This window comes from Arachis hypogaea, chromosome 1 (assembly GCF_003086295.3).
Source record: "Arachis hypogaea cultivar Tifrunner chromosome 1, arahy.Tifrunner.gnm2.J5K5, whole genome shotgun sequence".
NCBI classification, from domain to species: domain Eukaryota; kingdom Viridiplantae; phylum Streptophyta; class Magnoliopsida; order Fabales; family Fabaceae; genus Arachis; species Arachis hypogaea.
Window position 1 is genome coordinate 75482967 of NC_092036.1, and position 19389 is coordinate 75502355.

The 19389-nt window shown below is 37.5% G+C and overlaps 1 non-coding gene across 1 annotated transcript; it reads right to left on the reverse strand.

The window, feature by feature from the left end:
• Positions 1–18982: 18982 nt before the first annotated feature.
• Positions 18983–19090, reverse strand: LOC112715671 (small nucleolar RNA R71). Its single transcript, XR_003159901.1, has one exon. It is a non-coding gene; the product is annotated as a small nucleolar RNA R71 (small nucleolar RNA).
• Positions 19091–19389: the final 299 nt, after the last annotated feature.

Below are 19389 nucleotides of genomic sequence, written 5' to 3' on the forward strand. Positions count from 1 at the left end.
CGTTTGAACCCCAGAATCATTCCTCTTTGGGCTCTTACTGTCCTCAGAGGAATTTTAGGCAGTGAATTGGTCATCCTCTTTCAGTTGTTCCTTTCTTGGCTTTCTGTTGCTTTGAGTTGAGACATTCAGTGTCTTCCCACTCCTTAAATGAACAGCTTGGCACTCTTCTGTTATCTGTTTAGATAACTTCTGTCTTATCTGATCCAATTGTGCTTTCATATTCTTGTTAGCATTTTTGGTGTCTTGTAGCATTTCTTTAAATTCTGCTAACTATTTTGTTAGAAAAAGCATTTTCTTTAAATTCTCCTAACTGCTTTAGCCTCTTCTTTCATGGAGGACTCACAACTTAAGTACAGATGCTGATTTTTAGCAACTGTATCAATGAGCTCTTCAGCCTCTTCAATTGTCTTTCTCATGTGTATAGATCCACCAGCTGAGTGGTCTAGAGATATCTGGGCCTTTTCTGTAAGCCCGTAGTAGAAAATGTTTAACTACACCCATTTTGAAAATATTTCAGAGGGGCATTTCCTTAGCATCTCTCTGCACCTTTCCTAAGCATTATAAAGAGATTAATTATCCTCTTGTTTAAAGCCTTGGATGTCCAGCTTTAGCTGTGTCATCCTTTTTCGAGGGAAATATTGATTCATGAATTTGTCTAACAACTGTTTCCATGTTCTTATGCTGGCTTTGGGTTGGTTGTTTAACCACCTCTTAGCTTGGTCTTTTACAGCAAATGGAAACAGCAATAATCTGTAGACATCTTGATCCATTTCCTTATCACGTACTGTATCAGCAATTTGTAAGAACTGTGCCAGAAACTCAGTAGGTTTTTCCTGTGGAAGACCGGAATACTGGCAATTTTGCTTCACCATGATAATGAGTTGAGAATTTAACTCAAAATTACTGGCTCTGATGGGGGGTATACAGATACTACTCCCGTATGAAGCAGTAGTAGGGTTAGCATATGACCCCAGAGTCCTTCTGGACTGTTCATTTTCACTTAGGTCCATGATGGAGAAAGGGAGATGATGTGGATTGTAAAATTTTAAAGATTGAAACTTTCTTAACAAGAAAACACCAAACTTAAAATTTTTCAATCAAGATAATATAATATGACAAGTAATTCGAAAAATAATAAAAAAATACGAAAAAGATTTTGAAATTTTTTATAAAAGATTTTCGAAAAATATGAAAAGAAAATTGAAAAATAATTAATTTTGAAAAAGATTTAAAAAGATAAATTTTTAAAATTGAAATTTTGACTTGACTAACAAGAAACTACCTGATGAGCGGATAATTTATACGCTTTTTGTTATTATTTTTAGGAAGTTTTTAGCATGATTTAGTTAGTTTTTTGTATATAATTACTAGTTTTTATGCAAAAATAATATTTCTGGACTTTACTATGAGTTTGTGTATTTTTCTGTGATTTCAGGTATTTTCTGGCTGAAATTGAGGGACCTGAGCAAAAATTTGATCTAGAGGCTGAAAAAGGACTGTAGATGCTGTTGGATTCTGACCTCTCTGCACTCGAAATGGATTTTCTGGAGCTACAGAAGCCGAATTGGCGCGTGGTGCGGTATTTTACAACCCATAATCTAATCGGCAAGTGCACCGGGTCGTACCAAGTAATACCTTATGATGACAGGTCATCATATACCCATTTTTCAAGCTAATTTCACTTGTTTTACTAGTCTTTATACACTTTCTTACATCCTAAGTAAGTAATTTGGAATGAAAATGCATGACTTCTTTAAATCAAACAACCACCATTAAATTAATGCTAAATCATGAGGTTTGAACTAAAATTAATTAATTTTTAATGAATTAGAAACCTTATGAGTTTAGAGATACTTTGATTGGTTGTTTTGGTTTCTTGTAGGTGAAGAAAGGAAGAAAAGAAGAAAAACGTGGCTTAGGAAGTGTGGCCAAGAGATGAAAAGTGTGGTGTAACATAGAAGGAAGAAGCAAACACTGCCCTCCACAAGAGCACATTGCCCTCCAAGAGAGCAGCATAATGAACCATGCCTTAAAAGCATCACTGTCTTGCCCACAATAAGGGCGGAGCACAATTCTATGCCAAGGACCAAAGGAAGCAAAAACTCTGCCCTACCCTCCTCAAGAGCAATATCGGGCTTTCATGAAAAATAATTCAAAGGAAATTGCTTCCTAGTGTTTCCTATGGGTTTCGAACCCAAGAACAAGGAGGAAAGGAGTAGCGCTCAAATACAAGGAAAACAAGCAAAACTTAGCTTGTTTTCAATCTCCAAGAATCGAACACAGCACCATGAGGAAGCAAGGAACTAGGCGTTACTTTGGTGCCAAGAAAACCAAGGAAAAAGGAGCAGCGTGTGCCTCCACCGAGTTTCGAACTTGGGACTTCACCCATTGGCAACATTGCCCTGCCCTCCACAAGGGCAGGGCAGCATTTCTTGGTGCATGGCCAGCGCACAAATTGGCACGGGCTTGAGCACTTGGCGCACCATGCAACTCTGCCCTCCACAAGGGTAGGGCAGCATCCTGACGCATCACACGCACCAAGCGCACGCAATGAGGCCGCATGCACCATTTCCTGCTCTGCCCTCCACAAGGGCAGGGCAGCCTCCTGGAAGCTACTTTCTCATGGGCTGAAAATTGGATTAAAAATCCAATTTAATTCATTTCTTCACCAAATCAAAAAGCCCATCCAAATTCCAAAATCCAAGAATAGAAAGTGTATAAATAGGAGATAGTTTGATGTAATTAGGACCCTTCTTTTGATTTTTGAACTTTTACATTTTGAGACTTCATTTTCTTTGAGAGCTTTGAACTGAGATCTGAGAGAATTGGGAAGGAGAACTGATCTCTCTTCTTCCTTGTTCTTGCTTGAGCATTTTTACTGCTCTTGTTTGAGTCTTGGGTGTGAAGAATTGAGGAATTTCTGTCTCAATCTCCATTCAAGATCTCTTTAATTTCTCTTCTGCATAATTGAGTTCAATTACATTTCCTTTACTGCTTCTTCTTTAATTTCTTGTTAATTGCTTTGTGAGTTTGGATCTGGGAAGGCAATTGAGATCTAGACTTTGCTATCTAGTCTTTGGAGTCCTGAGATCCCATTTCCCCTTTTGGTTCTTCTGTGAACCCCTGCTGCAATTTAATTTCCCTTTCTGTTTGAGATCTAACCGAATTCAAATCATCTCTTGCTTTGATAATTGCTGCAATTTAATTTCCCTTGCTTAAATTCTGAATTCCCAGTCCTCAACTCCCTTTTTCCATTCAAGAAATTTATATTTCTTGCACTTTAAGTTACTACAATTTACATTTCTTGCACTTTAAGTTTCAGTCATTTAATTTCTTGTTCTTTAAGATTCAGCACCTTTACTTTCAGTTCTCTTTAATTTCTACAATTCATCCCTCTCCCTTTACATTTCCTGTTATTTACTTACTGTTGGATACAAAATCACTCAACCAATACTTGATTCGCTTGACTAAATCAACCACTAAACTAAAATTGCTCAATCCTTCAATCCCTGTGGGATCGACCTCACTCCCGTGAGTTTTATTACTTGATGCGACCCGGTACACTTGTCGGTGAGTTTTGTGTTGGATCGTTTTCCACGCATCAAGTTTTTGGCACCGTTGCCGGGGATTGAAATAGATTGACAATGATTAAGTGAAGTGGTGGTCTAGATCAAGCACCTTTTCTTTATTTTAAACTAACACACTAACTGTTCGAGACTTTGCCTCTACTAACTCTAACTGCACTCAAGTACAGAGTGCTCTGTTTTAGTTTCTGGCTCTGTTTGTGTTTTTGCTTTTGTGACAGGAGGAAAGAGCAATGAATCCACACCTTTTGATCCTGAAACACTTTGGAAGTTGAGCAAGAATAAGGAATGTCAAGCTAGTGACATTAAAAGAGCGCTTGTTGGGAGGCAACCCAACCTGATGTAGTTTCTTTTCATTGCTATTTCAATAAAAAGGTTGAATAATTGGTCTGTATTGCAAGGAGCTAAGTTTGGTGTTGCACACCAAAACAATTTAAGGGAGAATGAAGGATTCTAAGTTTGGTGTTCCACCAAAATCTCATTTAAAAGAACATTCTCACTTCCTGCACAATGCTAGCTCCAAGCAATCAGACAAATTATTCAACTATTTAACTGCTTTTTAGCTTTAATTCCATAACCTTTAGCAAGGACACAAGGTTTCACATATGGTTAACTTGTTCCATCAGAGGTAGTGGTAAGGAATTAAGTTTGGTGTTCCCACACCAAAATAAATCCAAAAGACACACTCACTTTATGCATACTAACCATTCATCTAAGGGCTTGAGAAGCAAGAAACTTTTGAGAATTATGCAGGAAATTAGTCAACCATTGAAGATATTGTGCATCTTAACTCAAAAGGGATACAACAAGAGGAAGAATGAAAAGCTGCAACCCAAAAGGTTGTATCTACACTTAATCCTTGTTGTTGTGAAAAGTTTTAATTCAGGAATTCTTGTATGTCTTGCTAAAGTGTTCATCTAGTTGCAAGTGAAGTTGTTTGATTAAGTATGCTGATCTGCATAATGCTTGTCATTCATCACTTAGCTTTAAATTGTGTTTTGTTTCCCATATGCTTGAATAAAAGAGAATTGTTTGAATTAGAAAGCAAATATCCAATGTTGCATAAGTTAGAATGGAAGTTAATGGTGGTGTATGTGTTTGATTAAATGCATAACTCATGAAATAATTACTGCATAATGACATTTTCATTGAAGTGTGAGCTAGCTTGCTGTTATAAAGGTTCCTATCAGTAAAGAAAAAATTATCCCTTGAGAACAAAATAAAACAAAAAGAAAAGGAAGAAGAAAAAGCCAATGTGGCAAGAAAAACAAAGAATAAAGGCTGGACACCAATAGCTTGGACCCTAGGACACATGCCTGTGGTGTTCTTGTACTAGGATATGCTTGGACAAGTAAATTCTGAGGGGTATTTTAAAACCCGGTCACTTAGATCAACTGATTTGGGATGGCCAATTGAAAGTCCACAATAAAGAGCAACCTAGATACAGAACATTTAGTTATCCAAAGAGATGCTGGGCATCAATGATCCTAGGAAGAAATAGTGAGCCATGTGTCTGTGGTGGAGAAATGTTGAGTAAAAATAAAGCCAAAGGCTACTACAGCATTTGACACCAAGCCTTCAAAGAATAATAATCTTGTTAAGCAAAATGAGAAAAGAAAAGTTAGAAAGGGAGCAAGTAAAGAGTAAACCTTATAACAGCAAGTTTTGTGAGCCTTTGAGGAAAAATGTATATTATGTAACAGCAAACAATAACTTGAGTTATCATTGTCTGCATAAAAACTCCATGAATCAAGTTCTGCTATATGCCTAATAAGGATATGTTTGCTCTTCTTGTTCATTTCATTTTCTCTTAGTTTTGATGCTTGCTTGGGGACAAGCAAGAATTAAGTTTGGTGTTGTGATGACAGGTCATCATATACCCATTTTTCAAGCTAATTTCACTTGTTTTACTAGTCTTTATACACTTTCTTACATCCTAAGTAAGTAATTTGGAATGAAAATGCATGACTTCTTTAAATCAAACAACCACCATTAAATTAATGCTAAATCATGAGGTTTGAACTAAAATTAATTGATTTTTAATGAATTAGAAACCTTATGAGTTTAGAGATACTTTGATTAGTTGTTTTGGTTTCTTGTAGGTGAAGAAAGGAAGAAAAGAAGAAAAACGTGGCTTAGGAAGTGTGGCCAAGAGATGAGAAGTGTGGTGTAACATAGAAGGAAGAAGCAAACACTGCCCTCCACAAGAGCACATTGCCCTCCAAGAGAGCAGCATAATGAACCATGCCTTAAAAGCATCACTGTCTTGCCCACAATAAGGGCGGAGCACAATTCTATGCCAAGGACCAAAGGAAGCAAAAACTCTGCCCTACCCTCCTCAAGAGCAATATCGGGCTTTCATGAAAAATAATTCAAAGGAAATTGCTTCCTAGTGTTTCCTATGGGTTTCGAACCCAAGAACAAGGAGGAAAGGAGTAGCGCTCAAATACAAGGAAAACAAGCAAAACTTAGCTTGTTTTCAATCTCCAAGAATCGAACACAGCACCATGAGGAAGCAAGGAACTAGGCGTTACTTTGGTGCCAAGAAAACCAAGGAAAAAGGAGCAGCGTGTGCCTCCACCGAGTTTCGAACTTGGGACTTCACCCATTGGCAACATTGCCCTGCCCTCTATAAGGGCAGGGCAGCATTTCTTGGTGCATGGCCAGCGCACAAATTGGCATGGGCTTGAGCACTTGGCGCACCATGCAACTCTGCCCTGCCCTCCACAAGGGCAGGGCAGCATCCTGATGCATCACACGCACCAAGCGCACGCAATGAGGCCGCATGCACCATTTCCTGCTCTGCCCTCCACAAGGGCAGGGCAGCCTCCTGGAAGCTACTTTCTCATGGGCTGAAAATTGGATTAAAAATCCAATTTAATTCATTTCTTCACCAAATCAAAAAGCCCATCCAAATTCCAAAATCCAAGAATAGAAAGTGTATAAATAGGAGATAGTTTGATGTAATTAGGACCCTTCTTTTGATTTTTGAACTTTTACATTTTGAGACTTCATTTTCTTTGAGAGCTTTGAACTGAGATCTGAGAGAATTGGGAAGGAGAATTGATCTCTCTTCTTCCTTGTTCTTGCTTGAGCATTTTTACTGCTCTTGTTTGAGTCTTGGGTGTGAAGAATTGAGGAATTTCTGTCTCAATCTCCATTCAAGATCTCTTTAATTTCTCTTCTGCATAAATGAGTTCAATTACATTTCCTTTACTGCTTCTTCTTTAATTTCTTGTTAATTGCTTTGTGAGTTTGGATCTGGGAAGGCAATTGAGATATAGACTTTGCTATCTAGTCTCTGGAGTCCTAAGATCCCATTTCCCCTTTTGGTTCTTCTGTGAATCCCTGCTGCAATTTAATTTCCCTTTCTGTTTGAGATCTAACCGAATTCAAATCATCTCTTACTTTGATAATTGCTGCAATTTAATTTCCCTTGCTTAAATTCTGAATTCCCAGTCCTCAACCCCCTTTTTCCATTCAAGCAATTTATATTTCTTGCACTTTAAGTTACTGCAATTTACATTTCTTGCACTTTAAGTTTTAGTAATTTAATTTCTTGTTCTTTAAGATTCAGCACCTTTACTTTCAGTTCTCTTTAATTTCTGTATTTCATCCCTCTCCCTTTACATTTCCTGCTATTTACTTACTGTTGGATACAAAATCACTCAACCAATACTTGATTCGCTTGACTAAATCAACCACTAAACTAAAATTGCTCAATCCTTCAATCCCTGTGGGATCGACCTCACTCCCATGAGTTTTATTACTTGATGCGACCCGGTACACTTGCCGGTGAGTTTTGTGTTGGATCGTTTTCCACACATCACCTTACATGAGTAAGGGTCAATCCCACAAGGATTGATGGATTAAGCAACAATGATTAAGTAATTGGCTTAGTCAGGCAGACAGGAAATAGTATTTGGATGTTCAATCGTACAGAAACTAAAATAGTAAAATAAATGGCTTGGGAATAAAATATTAAGAATGTAGTTAAAGTTTCAGAGTTATCTATTTTTCCGGATTAACTTTTATTATTAATTAATTTAATCATGCAAGATTTAATTTCATGGCAAACTATATGTGACTAGACCTTAATTCCTTAGACCTTCCTAGTCTCCTCTAAAATTCATCAACTACCAATTCCTTGGTCACTTAAATCCAATTAGAGGGTGATGATCAATTTCTAGTTTATATGCCAAAAGAATCCTAATTATCCAAAAATAAAGGGATTATATGTCACGTATCCCATTAAATACAAACAATTAGAAATTCGGTATAATATGTTTTCAAGCTATTGTTCAAGTAAAGAGCTTTTCCAAGTTTTACAAGAACTCAATTAGAACATGGGTCATACTTCCGTTCCACCCATATTCATAAAATAAAGAACGAAAACAATTATTGAAATATAAATCAAGACATGAATTAAATTAAAAAGATCAAACGAATCAATCCATGAAAATAGACAGAGCTCCTAACCTTAACAATGAAGGATTAGTTGCTCATGGTTCAGAGTAGAAAAATAAGAGTTCAGGTAAAAAATGTGTACAGAGTTCCCATCTGATGGCATATAAATTCCTATTTATAAGTAATCCTAATTATTTTAAAATCTAATTATCAAAAATTAAAAATAATATCTTTTCCTAATTTAAATCAAATTTGTATTTAAATCAGAATTAACTAACTACTCTGCGTCTTGTAACGTGGGGACCACTTGGCTTCACTGGATCCATGCCTAACTTGGGTGCTAAAATGGGGCCAGAAATCACCCCTCAGCGTTTTCTGCATTTCAGCACATGGCGCATGTCACGCATACGTGTCAGTCACGCGTACGCGTCGCTGGTCTTCTTCGCAAGTCACGCAGACGCGTCGGTCACGCGGACGAGTCACTGAGCAAATCCTCAAATCACGCGTACGCGTTAGTCACGCATACGCGTTGCCATGGATATTTCCAGATCACGCGCACGTGTCAGGCACGCGTGCGCGTCGCTCATCGCAGCCATCTCCTTTGATTCTTGTGCTGCAGAAACTCCATCAAATTCACCGAATGCTACCTGAAATAAATAAAATTGTCCAAAACTCAAAATAGCATCCATAGTGGCTAAAATATAATTAATTCTTAATTAAACTCAATAATTTAAGTGCAAATTCACTAGGAAAAGATAGACAAGATGCTCACGCATCACAACACCAAACTTAAACTGTTGCTTGTCCTCAAGCAACCAAAACTACTATAAGCTTAGGATGTGAATTTGCATGAGAATGAGAGTTCGATTAAGCTCGTCTCTCTTATTATAGTGGGGTTTATAACTGTAATCCTGGATAGATTTGGCATCTCACTCTACTTTGAATTAGAAGAATGTTAATGTCATTTGGAATTAGAATCCAGATAATATTATGAATTCTCTGATATTTTATATTTCAATTTAATCCTTGAACACATCAAAATTTACTTTACTTCATTTTTCTTTGGTGCTTTGCACCTTAAGCCTAGTCATGACTTTAAATGTTTTGTCTCAAGAGTTACTTGACACAGAAACACCACAAGCACTTAACTGGGGAACTCTCTTTGAGTTCTAATTTTTCTTTCAGTTACTCCCAGATAGTGGTGCTCAAAGCCTTTGGCATACTCTGTTAAAACGCACTTGGTCTCGACTTTAAGTATTTTGTCTCCAGGATTACTTGACACAATCACACTACAAGCATATAACTAGGGAAACAACTCTTTGAGCTTTTAATCGTGTCTGACCTCCCTGGTCATTGATGCTCAGAGCCTTGGACCTTGCTTTTATTTATTATTTATTATTTATTATTTTTTTCTTTTTTTGTATCTTTTGCTTCAAGGAATAAATTTTTCTTTATTTCAGAGAAGTCATAATAATTCTCTAAATTCCTGTTCCTTATACATTAACATCCCTTGATTTAAATTCAAATATGCACTATTCATATGATGCATTCAAAAATCACAAAAAATACCACCATATTTAAGTAAATAAGACTATTCTTGAAATTAACTCAATTTCTCATGCAATACATCACTTCTTTTCCTTTTTCTTTTTTTTAGATTCAAGTTCAATGAGTGGTACATGAAACATCTTTTCAGCAATTAAAAGAAAACTAAACTAGTCCTAAGATTCTAACTAATAAAGGATCATGCAACAAAGCAAAATAGCAGAGAACCGGGACATCACATAGAAAAAGAGGGGAAGAATAAAAATAAAAGGAACTCTACCACCTTAATTATCCTAGTGGTCGCTTTATTCTTAAGGTTGTGCTCCTTTGTGAAGATGATTTGCCTCCCTTTTGTGCTAGAAAACCTATAAGCGCAGCGTCAACACCAAACTTAAAGGTTTGCTTGTCCTCAAGCAAAGAAGAACTGAAAATAGAAGAGACAAAGATTAAGAGGAGAGAAAAATAGAATGATAAAAGAATAAGAGAGAATTAGGATTAGGGGAGAGAGAGAAAGAAAACTGGGCGGCGCAAACGACGTGTACGCGTACGGCACGCATACGTTTGGGTCGCAAATTTTTCTTAATGATGCGTAAGCATCAGGCACGCGTCCGCGTGCCCTGGGTTTTGTGCGATTCGCGCGAAGCCAGCCGCGCGACTTTCTGTTCGCATGGCTTGGGGGCCAAATTTTCATACGACACGTGCGCGTCATGCAAGCGCTCGCGTGGATGGCCATATGTGCAATTGACACAGACGCGTCGGTCACGCGTACGTGTGACCAAATTTGTGCTTTTAGCACACTTCTTGCCCAAAGCCAGCACAACTCTCTGCCCAAATACTCTTTTACGTCGAATTTGCAGGTTACGCGTTCGCGTCAGTGACGCGCCCCGTGAATGGAGAAAATCACAAATGACGCAAACACGTGGGGTACGCATTCGCGTGGGATCGTTTGTGCGAAAGGCATGAGTCCAGCGCCACTCCGGCGCAACTCTCTGTCAATTTTTGTTTTTTACGCACACATGATTGACGCGTTTGCGTTAGTGACGCTTGCGCGTCGTGTGCTCTTTCTCTTTTTTTGGCTTGAGGTGTTCGGTTCCTGTGATAAAATAGCTGCATGATTAGAAAATTAGTAAGAACTTAATAAAAATCTAACAAGTAGGAAAACTACTACTACTACAAAAAAGAAATAGCTAAGGATATGAAATTATCGGGTTGCCTCCCGACAAGTGCTTCTTTATCGTCACTAGCTTGACGGTTAGCTCCTCTAAGGAGGAGGATCATAGGGGCTCAGCTCTTCACCCCTTACTTTGAACTTCTTTCCTGTGTCTGCATAACGTAGCTCAATATACTCCAAAGAGAGGATTCTAATTACTGTATAAACCCATACTGGATTGCTGTTCAACACCACCTTCATTCCTGGGGAGAAACCTTCAGTGGGGATTTTTTTGTTTCTCCATCCTCTGGGTACTTTCTTCTTTTTGGGAACTTCCTCCTTGGTAGATGATGCATTCTCAACACCAAACTTAGGTTTGATGTCAGGAGGAATTTTATTGATTGTTACCAAGGGAGTTTTGAGCTACAGATTCTGCTGTGTATCATCAGGGGATTTTTGAAGTGTTGGATCAATAAGCTCAGCCTGCATGCACCTCTCTTCTTCACCTGTTAGATGTATATCTTTGAAGACATGAAAGACCAGTTGCTCATTATGCACTCTAAGCACTAATTCACCCACTTCTACATCAATCAGAGCTCTTCTAGTGGCTAGGAATGGTCTTTCTAGAATTATAGAGGCATTCTCATCCTCCCCCGTGTCAAGAATCACAAAGTCTACTGGGAGGAAGAACTTACCCACTTTGACCAAGATATTCTCCACTAATCCGTATGCAGGCTTCATAGATTTGTCTGACATTTGTAATGCTATCTTTGTGGGTTGTGCCTCTTGGATTTGCAGCTTCTTCATCATAGATAAGGGGATTAGATTTATGCTTGCCCCCAGATCACATAGGGCTTTCTCAAAGGTTGTGCTCCCAATGGTGCATGGAATTTGAAAGCTCCCTCGATCTGGCATCTTCCTTGGAAAGCTATTCTGAATTACAGTACTACATTCCTTAGTCAGGAATACTATCTCATCTCCCTTTAAACACTTTTTCTTTGACAATAGTTCCTTCATGAACTTGGCATAGAGAGGCATTTGTTCCAAAACCTCAGCAAAAGGAATATTGATTTGCAACTTTCTGAAGACTTCTAAGAACTTTGAAAACTGTTTGTCCTTGGTCTCCTTTTGAAGTTTCTGAGGATATGTGATCTTAGGCTTGTACTCAGGAGCCTTTGGCAAAGTAGGATAAGTGTCAAGAGAGTTTGGGAATGGGTTGTCCGCACGCTTTGGAGGGGCGTGCTCTTCTTCTTCCTTCTTCTCCTCTGGGGCTTCCTTTTCAACTAACTCTTCATTGACCTTGGTCTCAGAGCCAGCTACTTTACCACTTCTCAATTGAATAACCTTGCAATCTTCTCCTGGGTTCACCATTGTATCAACTTGAAATGTACTTGCAGACCTCTCAAGTATTTGCTTGCTCAGTTGGCCCACTAGCACCTCTAAATTTCTAATGGAGGCTCTGGTTTCCTGCATAACTTGTGCTTTCGTACTCGCCACTTGTCCACTTATCACAGAGATAGCCTTGCATTCCTCTCTTGGATTTGGAATTGTGTTACTAGGAAGGCTATTAGTGGTCCTCTGGTTAATTTCATTAATTCTGGTGGCTATTTGACCCATTTGAATCTCTAGGTTCTTGATGGACGCTCTGGTTTCCTGTCTAAAACCTGTCAATATTGCTTCCAAATCATTGTTCTGCTGGACACCGCCCTGAGAATTATTGTTGAAGTTTTGAGGTCTCTGTGGTTGATCCCTCCATCCAAAATTTGGGTGATTTCTCCATCCCTGGTTGTATGTCTTAGAATATGGATCATTGTTGGGATTCCTAGGACCACTCCCCATGTAATTCACCTGTTCAAAAGAAGGTTGAGCATAATCATAATTGTCATTCTGCACTAAATGTCCTGCCATGTCATAAGAGATCTCTTGAGGTGGATTTTGGGTGTCGATAGCTGAGACTTGCATGCCACCCATGTGTTGAGTAAGTAGATTTATTTGCTTAGACATAAGCTTGTTTTGAGCAAGAATAGCATTAAGAGCTTCCACTTCCATGACACCCTTCTTCTTAGGAGCCTCAGAGTTCACAGAATTCCTGTTAGATGAGTATAAATACTGGTTGCTAGCAACCAATTCAATAAGCTCAATAGTCTCCTCCGGTGTCTTCTTCTTGTGCAATGAACCTCCTGCAGAATTATCTAGGTACATCTTGCACATTTCACCCAAGCCTTCATAAAAGATGTCTAGTTGAGTCCATTTAGAGAACATGTCCGGAGGGCATTGCCTAGTCAGTAGCTTGTATCTCTCCCAAGCTTCATACAGAGTCTCACCATCTTTCTGCCTGAAGGTCTGAACCTCCATCCTAAGCTTAGTCAGCTTCTTTGGTGGGAAAAATTTTGTGAGAAACTCAGTAACCACCTTGTTCCAAGTATCCAAACTCTCATTGGATTGAGAATCCAGCCATAGCTTTGCTCCATCCCTCAGAGCAAATGGGAAGAGCATGAGTTTGTACACATCTGGGTTTACTCCATTTGTCTTCACAGTATCACAAATTTGCAGAAAACTAGAAATAAACTGATTTGGGTCTTCGTGGGGAAGACCATGAAATACTGGCAGTTTTGTTGCACCAGGGTAACCAATTGAGGCTTCAACTCAAAGTTGTCCGCAGCAATAGGAGGCACCATGATGCTTTTTCCATAAAGATCTGCAGTAGGAGAAGAGTAAGAGCCAAGCACTCTCCTTTGTTGCTCATTCCCATTCGGATTTGCCGCATTGGCATTCTCAGTATTAGTCGGATCCATAGTGGATTCTGCAGCCTTGTAAAGTCTTGCTTGTTGTAAACGCCACCTGAAAGTCCTTTCAGGTTCAGGATCAAAGCCTAAGAGATGTTCTTTGTCTCTATTCCTGCGCATAAACAACCAAAAAACAAGAAAGAATGGGAATCTCTACGTCAGAGTGCAGAGAATTCCCAGTGAAGTGACCTGTGTAAAAAACAAAAAATAAAAATACTAAATAAAATAAATAGAAAAAATAATAAATAGGTAACACCAAACTTAATTTCAGAAATTAAGAAAAATATTGGTGTTATTTATTTATTTAAATTTTTTTCAAAAATTATTTCTATTTATTTATTTTTTTATTATTAATAAAAGAAAAAAGAAAAAAATTAAAGAAAACGAAACAGGGGAGGGGGTTGCTAACGCGAAACAAGGAAAAAAATTTCTTTTTTTTATTTTTCAAAATTTTTTTTAAAAAAATAGATTTTAATAAAATTAAAAATAAAACGCCTAATCTAAGCAATCAAATAACTAATAGTTGTTAATCACAGTCAATCCCCGGCAACGGTGCCAAAAATTTGGTGCGGTATTTTACAACCCACAAACTAACTGGCAAGTGCACCGGGTCGTACCAAGTAATACCTTACATGAGTAAGGGTCGATCTCACGACGATTGATGGATTAAGCAATAATGATTGAGTAACTGGCTTAGTCAGGCAAACAGGAAATAGTATTTGGATGTTCAATCGTACAGAAACTAAAATAGTAAAATAAATGGCTTGGGAATAAAATATTAAGAAGGCAGTTAATGTTTCAGAGTTATCTATTTTTCCAGATTAACTTTTATTATTAATTAATGTAATCCTGCAAGATTTAATTTCATGGCAAACTATATGTGACTAGACCCTAATTCCTTAGACCTTCCTAGTCTCTTCTAAAATTCATCAACTGCCAATTCCTTGGTCACTTAAATCCAATTAGAGGGTGATGATCAATTTAGCTTTTCCAAGTTTTACAAGAACTCAATTATAACATGGGTCATACTTCTGTTCCACCCATATTCATAAAATAAAGAACAAAAACAATTATTGAAATATAAATCAAGACATGAATTAAATTAAAAAGTTCAAACGAATTAATCCATGAAAATAGACAGAGCTCCTAACCTTAACAATGGAGGATTAGTTGCTCATGGTTCAGAGTAGAAAAATAAGGGTTCAGGTTAAAAATGTGTACAGAGTTCCCATCTGATGGCATCTAAATTCCTATTTATAACTAATCCTAATTATTTTAAAATCTAATTATCAAAAATTAAAAATAATATCTTTTTCTAATTTAAAATCAAATTTTAATTTAAATCAAATTTAACTAACTACTCTGCGTCTTGTAACGTGTGGACCACTTGGCTTCACTGGATCCGCGCCTAACTTGGGTGCTAAAATGGGGCCAGAAATCACCCCTCAGCATTTTCTGTGTTTCTGCACGTGGCGCATGTCACGCGTACGCATCAGTCTTGCGTACGCATCGCTTGTCTTCTTCGCAAGTCACGCGGACGTGTCACTGAGCAAACCTCAAATCACGCGTATGCTTTAGTCATGCATACGCGTCACCATGGATATTTCCAAATCACGTGCACGCGTCAGGCACGCGTGCGCATCGCTCCTCGCAGCCATCTCCTTTGATTCTTGTGCTGCAGAAACTCCATCAAATTCTGCTGAATGCTACCTGAAATAAATAAAATTGTCCAAAACTCAAAATAGCATCCATAGTGGCTAAAATATAATTAATTCTTAATTAAACTCAACAATTTAAGTGCAAATTCACTAGGAAAAGATAGACAAGATGCTCACGCATCAGCGCGCTCTTAATTGCGTTGGAAAGTAGACATCTTGGGCTTTCCAGAAATGTATAATAGTCCGTACTTTGCTTGAGATTTGATGGCCCAAATTGGCGTCAACACCGGTTAGAGACCCTTTTCTGGCGTTAAACGCCAGAACTGGCATAAAAGCTTGAGTTAAACGTCCAAACTGGCACCAGAGCTGGCGTTTAACTCCAAAAGAAGCCTATGCACGTGAAAGCTTCAATGCTCAGCCCAAGCACACACCAAGTGGGCTCCGAAAGTGGATTTCTGCATCATTTACTTATTTATGTAAACCCTAGGTTACTAGTTCACTATAAATATGACCTTTTATTATTGTATTTTCATCTTTTGATCATCTTTGATCTTGGAATCAGGTCTTTGAACCCTTTTTCAATTGTTTCATGTTATTTGGGAGGGATGGCCATTCGGCCATGCCTAGACCTTGTTCTTATGTATTTTCAATGGTGGAGTTTCTACACCTCATAGATTAAGGTGTGGAGCTCTGCTGTTCCTCATGAATTAATGCAATTACTACTATTTTCTATTCAATTCAAGCTTATTCTTGTTCTAAGATATCCATTCGCACTTTAACATGATGAATGTGATGATAAAGTGACACTCATCACCATTCTCACTTATGAATGCGTGACTGACAACCACTTCTGTTCTACCTGAAAACAAGCTTGAATGCATATCTCTTGGCCTCCTTGTCCACGATGCATGGTTGCCTCTCCTGACAACAGAGCCTTCCGTTCCTTGAGATCAGAGTCTTCGTGGTATAAGCTAGAATCAATTAGCAGTATTCTTGAGATCTGGAAAGTTTAAACCTTGTCTATGGTATTCCGAGTAGGATATGGGATGGGATGACTGTGACGAGCTTCAAACTCGCGAGTGCTGCGCGCAGTGACAGTGCGCAAAAGGATCATTGGATCTTATTCCGACACGATCGAGAACCGACAGATGATTAGCCCTACGCAACCTGTAGTCGGACCATTTTCATTGAGAGGACGGACGATAGCCATTGACAATGGTGATCCCCCAACATACAGCTTGCCATGGAAAGGAGTACGCATGACTGGATGAAAGCAGTAGGAAAGCAGAGATTCAGAAGGAACAATGCATCTCCATATGCTTATCTGAAATTCCCACCAATGAATTATATAAGTATCTCTATCTTATTTTATGTCTTATTCATCTTTTAATTATCAAAACCCCATAACCAATTGAATCCGTCTAACTAAGATTTACAAGATAACCATAGCTTGCTTCAAGCTGACAATCTCTGTGGGATTGACCCTTACTCACGTAAGGTATTACTTGGATGACCCAGTGCACTTGCTGGTCAGCTCCACAGAGTTGTGAGAGAAGTGTGAAATTACGATTTCGTGTACTAAGTTTTTGGCGCCGTTGCCGGGGATTGTTCGAGTTTGGACAACTGACGGTTCATCTTGTTGCTTAGATTAGGTATTTTTCTTTTTATTTTGTTCTTCAGAATTTTTAAGAATGAATTCTAGAGTTTCAGATGATGCTTTTATCATCACAAGAGCCAGTTGATTCCCATCAATTTGGTTGTTGTATGTAATGTCCTGCTGAAGCTTGCTTAACCATGTCTAATTGTTTTTAGACTGAAGCTTTAGATTAACATTGCATGATTCCTGGAGGTCTTATTAAAAATTTTGAGTTTCTCAATTTCTTTTTCAAAATAATTTTCGAAAAAAATACAAAAAAAATTATAAAATCATAAAAACAAATATATTTTGTGTTTCTTGTTTGAGTCTAGTGTCAAATTTCAAGTTTGGTATCAATTACATGTTTTTATTTTTCTTGCATTTTTCAAAAATATATGCATTGTGTTCTTCATGATCTTCAAGTTGTTCTTGATGGTTTTCTTTGTCTGATCTTTAAATTGTCTTGTTTTGTGTCTTTTGTTGTTTCTCATGTGCATTCTCCAATTGTTAGTGTCTCTAGTATGAAAATTTCTAAGTTTGGTGTCTTGCATGTCTTTCTTCTCTTAAAAATTTTCAAAAATATGTTCTTGATGTTCATCATGATCTTCAAAGAGTTCTTGGTGTTCATCTTGACATTCAAAGTGTTCTTGCATGCATTCCTTGTTTTGATCTTAGTTTTTCATGTTTAATTTTATTCTGTTGTTTTTCTCTCTCATCATTAAAAATTCAAAAAAAATTTTCAAAATTATGTCTTTTCAAGTCAATAATACAGAGAATTAAAGATTCAGAACATACAGTAGAGGAATCACAAAGAAAAAGCTGGGCATTTAAAATGCCCTGTAAGGAACGATTTCTGGCATTTAAATGCCAGCCAGGGTACTTGGCTGGGCGTTTAACGCCCAAGGAGGTAGCCAAGTGGGCATTAAACGCCATAATGGATACCATTCTGGGCATTTAACGTTAGGATAATACCAGGGAGGTAATTTTGTTTTCAAATCAAATCCTTTTCAATTTTTCAAGTTTTAAAACTAATTTTTCAAAATCCTATCTTTTTCATACCATCTCTTATCAATCATATCTTTTTCAAAATCAAATCTTTTTCATTTTTCTTTTAATATTTTCAAAAATCCTTGCTAACAATTAATGTTGTGATTCAAAAAAATTTTCAAGTTTGTTACTTTCTTGTTAAGAAAGGTTCAATATTTGAATTTTAGAATCATATCTTTTTATTTCTTGTTAGTCAAGTCATCAATTTTAAAAATCAAATCCTTTTTTTAAATTCTTTTTCAATCATATCTTTTTAAAATCAAATCTTTTTCAATCATATCTCTTTTAATTTGATTTCAAACTTTTTTTCTAACTTCTTATCTTTTCAAAATTGATTTTCAAATCTTTTTCAACTAATTACTATTTCTTGTCTTTTTCAAAACCATCTAACTACCTTTCTCTCTCTAATTTTCGAAAATCACTAACCACTTTTTCAAAAATCTTTTTAATTAAATAATTATTTTAATTTTAATATTCAAATTTCTTCTCTCTCCCCTCTCTTTCTATAAGTTCAAATTCTTCTTTATCTACCCCATCCTTCTATTCTTCTTTTTATCTGACACATCAAGGAATCTCTATACTGTGACATAGAGGATTCCATACTTTCTTTGTTTTCTTCTCTTTCATATGAGTAGGAACAAAGATAAAGGCATTCTTGTTGAAGCTCATCCTGAACCTGAAAGGACTCTGAAGAGGAAGTTAAGAGAAGCTAAACCACAACTCTCTGGAGAGGACCTAACAAAAATTTTCAAAAAAGAAGAAGACATGGCAGCCGAGAATAACAACAATGCCAACAATGCAAGGAAGGTGCTTGGTGACTTCACTGTACCAACTCCCGACTTCTATGGGAGGAGCATCTCTATTCCTGCCATTAGAGCAAACAACTTTGAGCTTAAGCCTCAGTTAGTTTCTCTGATGCAACAAAATTGCAAGTTTCATGGACTTCCATTGAAAGATCCTCATCAGTTCTGGCTGAATTTTTGCAAATCTGTGACACTGTTAAGACCAATGGAGTTGATCCCGAGGTCTACAAACTTATGCTTTTCCCTTTTGCTGTAAGAGACAGAGCTAGTATATGGTTGAACTCACAACCTAGAGACAGCCTGAACTCTTGGGAAAAGCTGGTCAATGCCTTCTTAGCTAAATTCTTTCCACCTCAAAAGATGAGTAAGCTTAGAGTGGAAGTTCAAACTTTCAAACAGAAGGAAGGTGAATCCCTCTATGAAGTTTGGGAAAGATACAAGCAATTGATCAAAAGGTGTCCTTCTGACATGCTTTCAGAATGGAGCATCATAGGTATCTTCTATGATGGTCTGTCTGAGTTATCCAAGATGTCATTGGACCATTCTGCAGGTAGATCTATTCATCTGAAGAAAACGCCTGCAAAAGCCCAGGAACTCATTGAAATGGTTGTAAATAACCAGTTCATGTACACTTCTGAAAGAAATCCTGTGAACAATGGGACAACCCAGAAGAAAGGAGTTATTGAGATTGATACTCTGAATGCCATATTGGCTCAGAACAAATTATTGACTCAGCAAGTCAATATGATTTCTCAGAATCTGACTGGATTACA